Source organism: Plectropomus leopardus, chromosome 6 (assembly GCF_008729295.1).
Source record: "Plectropomus leopardus isolate mb chromosome 6, YSFRI_Pleo_2.0, whole genome shotgun sequence".
Classification (NCBI taxonomy): domain Eukaryota; kingdom Metazoa; phylum Chordata; class Actinopteri; order Perciformes; family Serranidae; genus Plectropomus; species Plectropomus leopardus.
The window spans coordinates 24,865,411-24,877,142 of NC_056468.1; the positions used below are offsets into that span (position 1 = coordinate 24,865,411).

The window sequence follows — 11,732 nt, forward strand, 5'->3', positions numbered from 1 at the left end:
AAAGGCATATTATTAATAATCAATAACTATAACATCATGCAATGGGATCACTCTGGAGGCAATACAGTGATCCCCAACTTAAAAACATTATTGGCCAGGGAAGTAAAGTGTTGGTGCAACAGCCCCATCCCCATTTCCTGTCCTCCTTCTAAAGGCCTCCTTACTCAAACCTCACTGATAATTAAACTCTTGCCTACATTTTGATCTCAACTATCTATCCGTTATCTGTAACCACTCATCCTATTCAGGGTCGCGGAGGGACTGAAGCCTATTTCAGCTGACACGGGGCGAAAGGCGAGGCACACCATGGAGAGGTCCCCAGGCTATCACAGAGCTGACACATTAGTCCCTTTTACACCAGAGCTTTGATTCTCTGCCTAAACTCGATTGGGCCCAATCCGACCCGCTGGATTTGGGCCGGGCCAGGCTGTAATTTCTCACTATTCCCTTAGGCTTGAATTGGTTGGGGTTTTATGCCAAATTAACTTTTATTATTTAATTTTTTATAAAACTGTTGTGAACTGTCTCATGCTTAATGGCACTTTGGTAGAAGTTTTAATGGACTGAATCAAGAGGTAGAGAGAGAGAAAGTGGGTCAAAGAGAGGAAAAGCAACAGAACATATGGCGAGAGAGGGACGGAAAACAAAACAAAGAGAAAGGGGGGCCGCCAGGCGAATTGGTTGGCAGCTCAGCAGTTGAAGAGATGTAAATAACATGCAGTGGAGAGGGGGGATCAACTTCAATGCGCTGCATCACCATTGCCATGCATACAAGAAATACCAAGGGGCACTGCCTGTTTTGCCAAAAGTGTCATACATGAGATGACAGACAAACAGAAGGAAGAGAAGAAGAAGTGGTGCGATGAAACAGCCCTTAGCTTGTTTCATTGTAAAAAAATATAGTAAAAAATATTTATTTTATTATATTTAAAATGTAATATACTATAGGCCTATTTTTACAGGACAAATTCAAGTTTTTAATCAGGCTCAAAACAGGCTGCTGTGGGTCGGGTTCGGGTCAGACTTGGACAGGAACTGTGCTGGTTCATGTGGGGTGGGGCCTGATCAGAGTTTTATGTTACACTGTCTGTTGAAGGCGGGAATGATGCGACATTACTCCACCTCACCATTCTTTATGAAAGACACAATCACAGAAAAGGGGGACAAAGTTGTCTCGCCTTTGAGCCAGCAGCAAAATTAGTAAGTAATCAACGTGTCGTGTGCGGCTCACCACAGGGAAATTGAAATAGCAGCAAACAACAGTTAGCAGCCAATTAAAAGATGAAGAAAAGTGCCCAAAAATGCCCACAAACCGGGGAGTCAATGAGGTTCGGGAGCTCCTTAACCTCCGAGCAGAGGATGAGATCAGCCACCGTATAACAGGGCATATATTGCAATATGCCTTTGTTATTGTTTGGAAAGCACTCTCCAACTTATACATTATATGTCACACTGGAGGCTGCCACTGCTGTGTTACACATCGAACGTTTTTGCCTCCAGGACACCAGCATGGTATCTAAAACCACACACTGGAGTGATCGGCATCTAGCAGGTGGAGCTACTGCCGTTGTTTGATACTCTATAAAAAAAGCAAAGGTGGCATAATGAAGGGACGTTGTAGCGGCCCTATCGCAAGATCTCTTTGTAAAAAAACCTACGGAGACGTACAACCTTTCAAAGCTACAGACAATTCAGTTACCAATAAACCAAACCTGCATATCTTTGGACTGTGGGAGAACAGCCACGTGCAAACTCTACAGAAGGGCACCCGCTTGCTGGTGGGATCGAACACAAAACCCTTTTGTTGTAAGGTGACAGTGCTATCCACTGCACCACTGTGCCACCCTAACCCCCACTAACCACCTGTAAAATTTTGTGACTGCATTTTGCACCATTGCGATGCTACTGCAATAACAAAATCTACTGACAGACAAACATCTGGCAAAATACTCAAAATGGCTTCTGTGTTTCATACTACAGTCACCAGGATCACATTTGCCATGACACACACACACACACACACACACACACACACACACACAAAGAATCAGAAGGTGGAAAATAATACCACCAGCTGTCACGACATTGTTGCGGCTGTTAACAAATAGCGACGTAAACATTTGAAAAGAGTGTGTAAATAACCAAACAGTTACATAAAACAGTAACATTAATGCTGGTTCAAAAAACCCATTGGTACTGGGTGGCTTTCTTTCCATGGCTACTGGTTAAACTTAACCCGTTATTGCTTTGCTTTATCGATCCAGGTTGGGTCACTTTTTGCCTTTTAGTGTGTATACTTTTTGGGTTACTCACGTACAGAATTTGCCACAGCTTGAGTCATGAGTAAGTGCACTCGTTGCATGTCTAAAACCGCTGCTGCTGCTGCAAAGATAATTTTTTATGTGGGCTATTTGAAAACAACCTGTATCTTGTCAGTTGTTCCACTACGCCAATAGCATGCATGGGAACCTCTGATGAAAGGTACAAGATGCTGCAGAAACATGATTTAGTGGAGGGGTCACGTAGGCTTCCAAGATAAAACAACAGCAACGGGCCATAAATCAGCTAATTTAAGCCAAGCTCAAATGTTTTATGATGTCATTGACTTTAAAAGGGCAGGAAATTAGTGGGAACGATGCATTTTGGGGCATTAAATGAGTCTGAATACTAATCATAATAAATGTGTATTGCATATGTTTTTAAAGAGGCATTGACAGCACAGCTCACATTTCTTCCACTTGTGTTTCTTGAGTTTCTTGCCCCTCACCAAAGACGCCTTCCTCATTTCCACTACCAGGGGCATGGCCACTAATTGTCGGTGGCGACGTGGATCAACATGAATGTAAGTGTTTTACCAGTCCTGCACTGGGAACAGAGAACAAGTGCACTTACTCACACACTCTGTATCAGATGTCGCCTGTGAGTGCAATTTCTGCAGGCAAAAAAGACGTCACAGTGGAAAGGAGTACAGATGTGGAGTGGAGACATCTACTTTGGATCTGTTTCTGCTGCATTATGTCTTTCATGATCTCACCACCCATAGACTACATATATTTGTCTTCAAAACAGACTGCACCTTTTTTGTCACTCCAATTCAACTCTGTATTGTATGCTGGCACCAGCTCCACATCATGTTCCTACACAAGTCGAAACACGCTTTGCAAGCGAAACAGACTGACTCACATGTCCTGGGTTTGGCTGTGTCATCTGAAAAAGTGCTAATTATTATGTTCCGGTTTTGAAATGACAACAAACTATTTCATCATCCTAAATGGCATCTGTCAGATCAAAGGGCTTCTTCTTAACTGTTTATGTTTTGCTTAATGAAGAGCAGGAATGTGGGCACAGGACAGCTCGCCAACTTTAATGCTGACCAGTGAGGGATGACTGTTTACTGTTAACTGAAGCATGCGGACACAAGTGTCACATTAAGTAATAGCTAGAATAAAGTGTATTGCTGCTCTAACAGCAAAATGGCTTGATAATCATATATATTTTTTTATTCATTTCTGAATAACTTTTAAGAAATAGTTATTTCACTTGATTTTCCTTCAGCCTGATTTTATAAATTTGAACTGTTCTTTCAAACAATTAAAGTCTGTGTCCTCAGGTGTACCTGATTTAAAAAGGTCCTGTGGGTAGGATTTTGGGGAATATATTGGCAGAAATGTAATATAGCAAAATAAGTATGTATTCTTTAATGTGCAACCACTGAAAATAACAACTGTCATTTTTGTTACCTTTGAATGAGCCGTTTTTATCTACATAGGGAGCAGGTCTTCATTCAGACTTCGCCATGTTTCATCACCCTATTTCTACAGTAGCCCCGAAAGGTCAAACCAAACACTGGCTCTTGAAAGGGCCATTGGTGTTTTTGCATCGATCACCATAGTTAGCAGGCTTTCACGACCACCTGTACAGTATCCTGAAAACACTGATCTGGCTTTAATCACCTGATCCGTTTGTTTTAGTGAGGGGGAGATCTCTGCTGATAATATGGCTCCGGATAAAACTCTCCCAAACGTCTGGATCTTAAGTCTTTGAAACCTAGAGAGACATCACTTTTCTTGTGCTGCTTTCAGATGCCATTTACAGGTATTTAAACCTTTGAACGCTGTGCAAATGGGTGTTATTTCTTTCAAAAAATGTTTAAAAAAAAGGCAATGAGCAACTTGGTAATTAATTGTCAAATTGCAAGAAATTAGTAGATCAGTTATTTTTAAAAACTTTAAAATTACTACTTGAAAAGCGTAGGGAAAATGTCTAGATATTACATATTTAAAATATATATATAAAGAATCCTAAGCAGGCGTTAACTTATGCCACATTGGAGAAGATTCATCAGGTTTCAAACTGTAATCTTAACCACTAGATGCTACAAAATTCTACTTAATGCTACTTCAAGAAATGGCATGTTACTGACTTAACGCATGTTGCTGCACTGTCTTTTCTCTGTAAGTGTACAATAAATCATGGAAAAAATAAGAATAAGGATAGCTGAGACCAAATACATTCTTTGAATCAAAAGAGAAAATATGTTGTATAGCTTATAAATAAACAAATATCCGTGTGAAAGACAAAGTAGTTTGGGTTATAGCACCAGTCTGTTCTGACCTCACACACCAAGACCACAGGCATCTTGCTTTGAGACAGTTTTCCCCTTGAAGTGCCCATGTCGTTGTCAGTTTAATTAGAAACAAAAAAAAAAAAACAACAGGAAGTTTACAATGACAGTTGAAAGATGGCGATGAAATAGCAGTTTGAAATAGATACTGATGCTTATATAACTGTCTGTCGAGCTTCAAAGGCCTTGATATCATAAATGGGGTTGTGCACTGATGCTGACATGTTCAGTCTTTATATTTTGGCTGTTCAAAACTTTCCATCACAACCTGTACGAGTATGCTCCAACTGGAAAAGTGATGGTGATGTGATCCTTCAATGTTTTGGATTCAGTGCTGTTCTAAACAACAATTTCCTCTGCTACATTTTATGGAGGAAAAATGCTATAATGTGGCAGTTATGGGAACCAAAATTGGAAGAGATGATTAAAGACACAATCCGTGATCTGAATGTTAACAAAACTGTAAACCCAGCAGTAACACTTTCTCCCTAATTAATGAACAGCTCTACTAATATACAGACCAACGCCACACTTAATCGAAGTTATTGTTTTCCAATGCTTAAAAAAAATTCTTACTTATTACTTTTTCATGATTTGTTGAGAAAAAAATACAAACAGGTGTGTTTAATTACTTAGTCGATGGGACCTGTAGGGCACGTTCAATCTGACAACGGTGTGCACAATTTTGCCAGTTTCCCCAAAACAGTGTGCAATGCGACAGCTTTGAGGTGCGTTTTCTCACGTTCAGTGGGTGCATCAGAGGTGTCACACAACAGGGTGTTTGATGCACCCCCATTTTCATTTACATAAACATTTTGCTATATTTTGTCAGGGCTGAATGTACCCCTATTGTCAGACCGTAAATGCTTTAGGCTGCACAGCGGGATGGATTTTTATTTTATTCTTTGCCTTGATAGTCACGAGTGGTTAGACTTGTAATAAAAACAAAAACATTTCAAAACGTTTCATTTAAGGGCAAATTGGAGAAAGATGTGTGTAGTTTTGTGGCCTTCAGGGGACTCCAATCTTGCCGACATAGCACCTTTAGCTTCGGTTCTCACTGAGCATCACACTCACTTCTCACCATGTCACCTGTTGGCCGCAGTAATAATACTATCAACACTCGCAGCAACCTCTCTGTGTTGCATAACGACCACACAGACAACTCACTGTGAGAAGGGACAAGCCACCTTGTCAAATAAATCAATGTTTAGGTTTCACCACAATCTGATCCCGCTGTCATAACATCATCTGACCGCAATCGTGGACTCTGCGGCTCTTGGCCGAGCAACATGACAGTGACCGTGTTCCTCACGTATCCTGCTGTGACAATCTATTTCCTCTTCATTTCCTTCCTGCGTGAACCGCAGACCCGCAGTGTGTTTGTTTTGAGAGTCTTTGCAGAGCGTCTTCATGTGTCACAGAGCCGCAGCTATGTTATCACGAAGTTCCTTCTGGACGGGATAGAAAATAAACATTTACAGCTTTGGGAAACCAATTAAGCTTAGAATCTAAAGGCTACAAAATGACCCCCAAGTCAGCATCAGTCACATTTCAGACTCCTGTTGGAGTTTACATCGCTACTTGATGTTCATCTCTAAAAAAAGACTTAAAAAAAATCAGAGTCAATCAGTTCATTTCCCAGAGTTGATAAAGAATCAGGCATTTGTTAATTTAATCACTGGAACTTTTTGCGGCGTAGAAAGACAATGCTGTTTGTTATTTTTTATTTAATTTAGCATTGCACTCACAGCAAAGTGTTTAACAGACACCATAAGTTGGATGAGGTCAACATTTTGGACTCATAGTTATCTGTTACGTCCACTGGCTATTATGGCCTTTTTTTTGGAATGGAGCTTTTTCTCACTGTTTACATGCACAATAATGTGACATTATTTTTCTGAATATGACAATATTCAGAGTTTAAAATGAGTCATGTAAACAACATATTCCGTTTGGATATTATGAAGTAGGCCTTTTTTGTTGAATTCAGCATTTTCTGATTAAGACATGTGGGATATGTCGATATTATTCTGGATTTATGAGCATTGTTTGGAAATTTATACAGTACACTCAGAATGTGCATCTTCTGCCGGTTTACAGTCAGCTCTGTGCGTTATTGAGGATATATTTTTAACAAAAGCCAACCAGCTGACAGTTTGTAGGGCTGTGAAGACGAGATGAACGCCCAAATGTAAAGCCCACTTGGATGTCAACTGGTTTTTGGATAAAAAAAACAGTTAAAAAAATTGACCTGAAAGAGGGGGCTGTGTTTGCACAGTCCAACAGCTCCGCCACCAATTTGAAACTTTAAAGAAATCCTGTTTTGATGTTCTGTAAATAAAGCGAGTTGGTTTCTGGTTAGTGTGGGGTTTTTGTTCATTATTTTGGCCATGGCAACTTATTTGCTTCAATTTTCATTTTCATTTTCGTATCTCTGTTAATAATGTTGTAAGTTGCATTCATTGTTACACACAAAGCATTCCAGCAGCCTTGTCTTTTCATTTTGATCCAGTGTTTGCACAGGTTTTGGATAAACTGGTTAAGTTGTTTCTGTGTTCCCCTAGACATCGAGTAAAGATCATAACATTATTGATGCTGATTCATTGTTTTAATTGTCCTAAAACTCTGAAAAAGGCTTCCCATAAATACCAGACATCCAAGACCAGACTCAGCAAATTCCTTTTAAACACATTTTAAGACTCACTTACGGACAATTTATTTTAACGGTGCCACTTATTACAACTATGTCTTAAGTCCATGAAAGTGAAACTGAGAAATGAGATGTGAAGTCATAATGCAACTCTAAACTAGTTTGTCAGTGAGTCAAAAAATAACTTTCAACACACATCATTTCCGCAGAGTCGGGCAGATTCTGAACATTTTGGTATCGCTTTCCCAGTTGAAGCTCGTAGATGATTCTGGTAAATCAAAGGGGACAAATATAGTTTGAGTTGTATCGGTGGGCTTTAGTTTTCGCCGATGTACAATCTACAATGATAATGGGCGGACAGATGACAGGAGCTTTGGGATATAACCCCTTTGAATCTATGTTCAAAGACACTACAGATAAAGTGTGTCTGAAGTGCAGTATCTGTCCTCTATGGACGTGTACACCCATGATCTGCTCCTCTGTAGTCTGAAACGCTTCCTTCGCTCCTGATCACTCTAAAAGAAGTTGAAACAGATTAACTGTAGTTGGCTTGTTTAGGTTGTCAGGACAAACATCTTGAAAGACTCGATTGAAATCCTTTTTCCTGCACACATAACTGATATGCATCACACAAACATGTCAATCTCCTTACCTAACAGAGAGGTCACAGAGCGGGGCAGTGGGTATCAGTTGTCATCTCATTTTGAAAAAATAGTACAATTTTAATAGATTTAGGACTCTTTACTTTGCTTAGTCTAACCGTTTTTGTCATGGTGATCCATTTTAATCCGCTCTTTGGAATCGAAATACGCCTGCAAAAAACAATTAAAGGATCGCTTTCTTGTGTATGCGGGACTGCAGAGCCGAACAGCATCAATTAAAAGGGAATTTTGAGAATAACATAAAATACCTGCAGAGGGTTCTGGCACATGCAATGACCTTAAACTGAGGTACTACACTCTTAACCACATTCTGCAAAAACACTTAAACATTTAAAATAAGATCATCATCAAAAGCTACAACAGTGACAAAAAAAGACTAAAATGCTAAATTTGGCCACACTGACCACTCACTCAGGTGCAAACATTAATCGTTAAATTGTTACAGATCAGAGTACAGAGTGCTGATTTTGGATGAATCGGGTCTACAGTGCGGATGGAGATACAAAGAGTGAAGAGGTAACATGAGGAAAACAGAAAGAGGACGATGAGGACAAGGAAGAGGAAGAGCATCCAGGGATTCATTGTGGCTGAACAAATCATGCTGGGCAAACGTCAAACGGGCAAAAGTGGAGACAAAAACACTTTGCCAGACAGAAAATTAATATAGTATTTGGCCTTTCTTTTGCATTTCATAAAATTATTTTTCAGTTGACTAAACTTCTGCTCTCTGTGGAAAAAGCTTTACATAAAACAAAGCCTTTGTAAATATAATCAGCATCTTTTTATTGTACGCTGTATCAATGGCTACTATCTTTTACACTGTACATAATGAGATGTGTGTACACAACAAAGTTTTGAATGTAAAAAGCACTTTTTCATGTAGCTAATAAGCTTTACATAATGCATGAAGCTTGTTTAAATACAAACAACATTTTTTGTGCAGTTTTTCTTGTTTTGCTTTGTGTTTAGAGAAATGAGAATATATGGAAGGGTTTCGATCAAATGTGAAACATTGAGGAGAATTAAGCTTTGAGAGGAAGACCATGAAAAGCAGGGCGGGGGACTCACTCTGGGGTTTTGATAAGACTAAAATGTTCACAAACATCCAGATATCAAAAAGAAAAAAGACAGAAGAACATGGAAAAAAACAGTCTATACACTAGTTAATGCACTTATGAATGCATATTTTTATTTGCCACTGAGGTGACATCTCAAGTGTCAAGCTCTTAATCAGACTGCTTTTGACACGAACGTCACAATCTGAATGATGCAACAAGTGCTCATCATCTGTTCAACTAATGTAATACACTTTGAATCCAAATGCAAATGAAGGTGTCTCCCTCTGCTGGCTAAAATGACGTTTGCACAAAAAACAAGACCCTGCAGAGGCAACCTATTTTCATTTACATTTAAATACTACATGAACAGCCCAGAAGCTCTTCAGATTGCTGTGCTCTGACAAGCAGGATTATGATGCTGTCTCCCTTTGTGCTGATTTTAACATTATTCCTCTTTGCATTATCAACTATCACATATAATTAAGCCATTTTGTTAGGGTGAAACAGGTTGGAGTTAATAGCATGTAAAATGTAGTAAATGTTTACTATACCTCACCTCACAAAATGCAAACAGCACGGATATTAATCCTACATAAACAGTTTGTAATGTTCATCCCTAAAATAGGAGAATAAGAGGAGCTATATTTGGACTAAAACGATGTATGTTTGACAATGAAATGACATAATCTGGTAATGCATGAATAATGTTCTGGGTAATACTAACACAAGTTACTTTATTCTCACTGGTTTTAATACATTTTCACTAAAGTAAAACTGCAGAGGACATAAATAGATATAACTAACGCACATTACACTCAAATCTGAAAGCTCAAATTTTTACCAACAGAAAGATGTAAATTTCCAGCTAAATAAAAATACAGTTACTACCTTCCAGTTAGGCCAACATTAATATGGTATAATATATATATATATATATATATATATATATATATATATATATATATATATATATATATATTTAAAGTAGTGGAAAGTAACAAAGTAAATGTACTCAAGTATTGCAGTACTGTAGGCCTACAATTTTGAGGTACTTCTATTTTACATCACTGCATTTTTAAACCTGATGTTTTTTACTAATTACTTTGCAGATTTAGATTAATAGTACACAATATAACAAAGATTAAATTATTATGTATTATTAGAGTTTAAGATGGGGAGAAATCCACGAACTACCCTACAGTATCAAGTAGCTGAAATTAGCCTCACCTTTACTGGCTGCAGCGTTAAAGTGATGTGAGCCTAAACACTAATACATCAAAAATTGAAATAAAAAAATACAATTATGCCTAAATTATTCTCAAATGGGCCATGGATACTTTTTCTGACTTTAAGTGGCATCATTTATTAAGATGTTTTTTATTAAGATGGCGTTGTGTGTTTTTACAATGGCTCGTTAGCATGGGCGCGAGGGAGCAATGTAGTTCACCAAAATAAATAAAATACGCAGCCTTTAGTCAAACCTTACACAGTATAAAAATATAGTCTATGAATCAAACAGTAAAAGCCACATAAAATCAAAACTGTTCACTCACCACTTTATAGTTGCTTGTAGATCACAGCTTTGGCATTTTGGTCCGTACAGTTGAGTCTGTCCTGGTCTCACCGCAAGACCAACCGTCCACAGTTATTCACTCTGTGTTAACTTGAAGGGAGGAGAAAAAAAAGCTTTAGTTTTTAAATTGTTTTAAGCAAGAGGTTGAATATTTGAAGATATCATGATTTCATATCTGTCTGCTGTCTTGCCAGAAAGATGAATACAACAAATGTTAAAATCCAGTGAAGGAAGGAGTATTCAAATCCTTTCTTTTAGTACTGTGAAAACACTCTGTTACAAGTTAAAGTCCTGCACTGAAAATGTTTTATAAGTCAAAATAAGTACACTTAAGTATGATCAGAAACATGTACCTTAAGTATTTAATGTAAAAGTACTCAAGGCAGACATATCTTTAGAGAAAGAAAAGACACCAACACACCCTAAAAAACTATTAAAAAAGAAAAAAAACACATCCAAACTCGAAATTAGTGAGAAAAAAACAAACATCCAAAACCCCATCAAAATTATAAATACAAATAGGGAAAAACGTATCATCTTTTTTCAGTAAAAGACTTAAAATAAGTACATAAAATACATTTCCCTCTAAGATGGAGTGGAGCAGAAGTATAAAGTGGCATGAAAAGGAAACACAAGTAAAGTACAAGTACCTCATATTCACAGGCCACTCAAGTACAGTATCTGAGTAAATATACTTGGTTATATTCCACCACTGATAAAATTCAACATGTCCTCATACTAACCTGGCTAGTGAGGAAGTGAGGAGCCGAGCAGAAAGCGACACGCTGAGTAACGTATTAGCGGTTGTGAAGGTTGTTTACAGTAAGCAGCTAGGCAACAAAAATAGTGCATCATTCCCACCTGACAGCGGACATTTGTTACGTAACTTAGACTTTTAAAGAGTAAACGTGCCGAGTACGTAGGTCTCACATGGGTCTAACAGCTACAATCGGTTCAAGTTAAAAACAATGCGTTTAAACACACCTGCGTCAAACGTCACCTTCAGCTTCGTCCAATCAGCGTTAACTCGAGCCAGGCTGGAACTGAGCGTGCGCACAACAAGCAGCCCCGAACAATCGATTGTCGAAAAGACGATATTACGGTATGTGGCAACAAGATTTATCGTAATTCTCCAAGTACTTGACGGTTTTCTGTACCGATT

At 38.4% G+C, this 11,732-nt stretch overlaps 1 long non-coding RNA gene across 1 annotated transcript in view; it reads right to left on the reverse strand.

The window, feature by feature from the left end:
- The window catches only part of LOC121943991, a 41,014-nt gene extending 29,635 nt beyond the window's left edge, over positions 1-11,379 (reverse strand). The window contains exons 1-2 of the long non-coding RNA XR_006105886.1: positions 11,314-11,379; positions 10,551-10,660 (exon numbers count right to left, since the gene is read on the reverse strand). This is a non-coding gene — a long non-coding RNA (uncharacterized LOC121943991). The remainder of the gene's footprint in view (positions 1-10,550; positions 10,661-11,313) is intronic.
- Between the last annotated feature and the right edge of the window lie 353 nt (positions 11,380-11,732).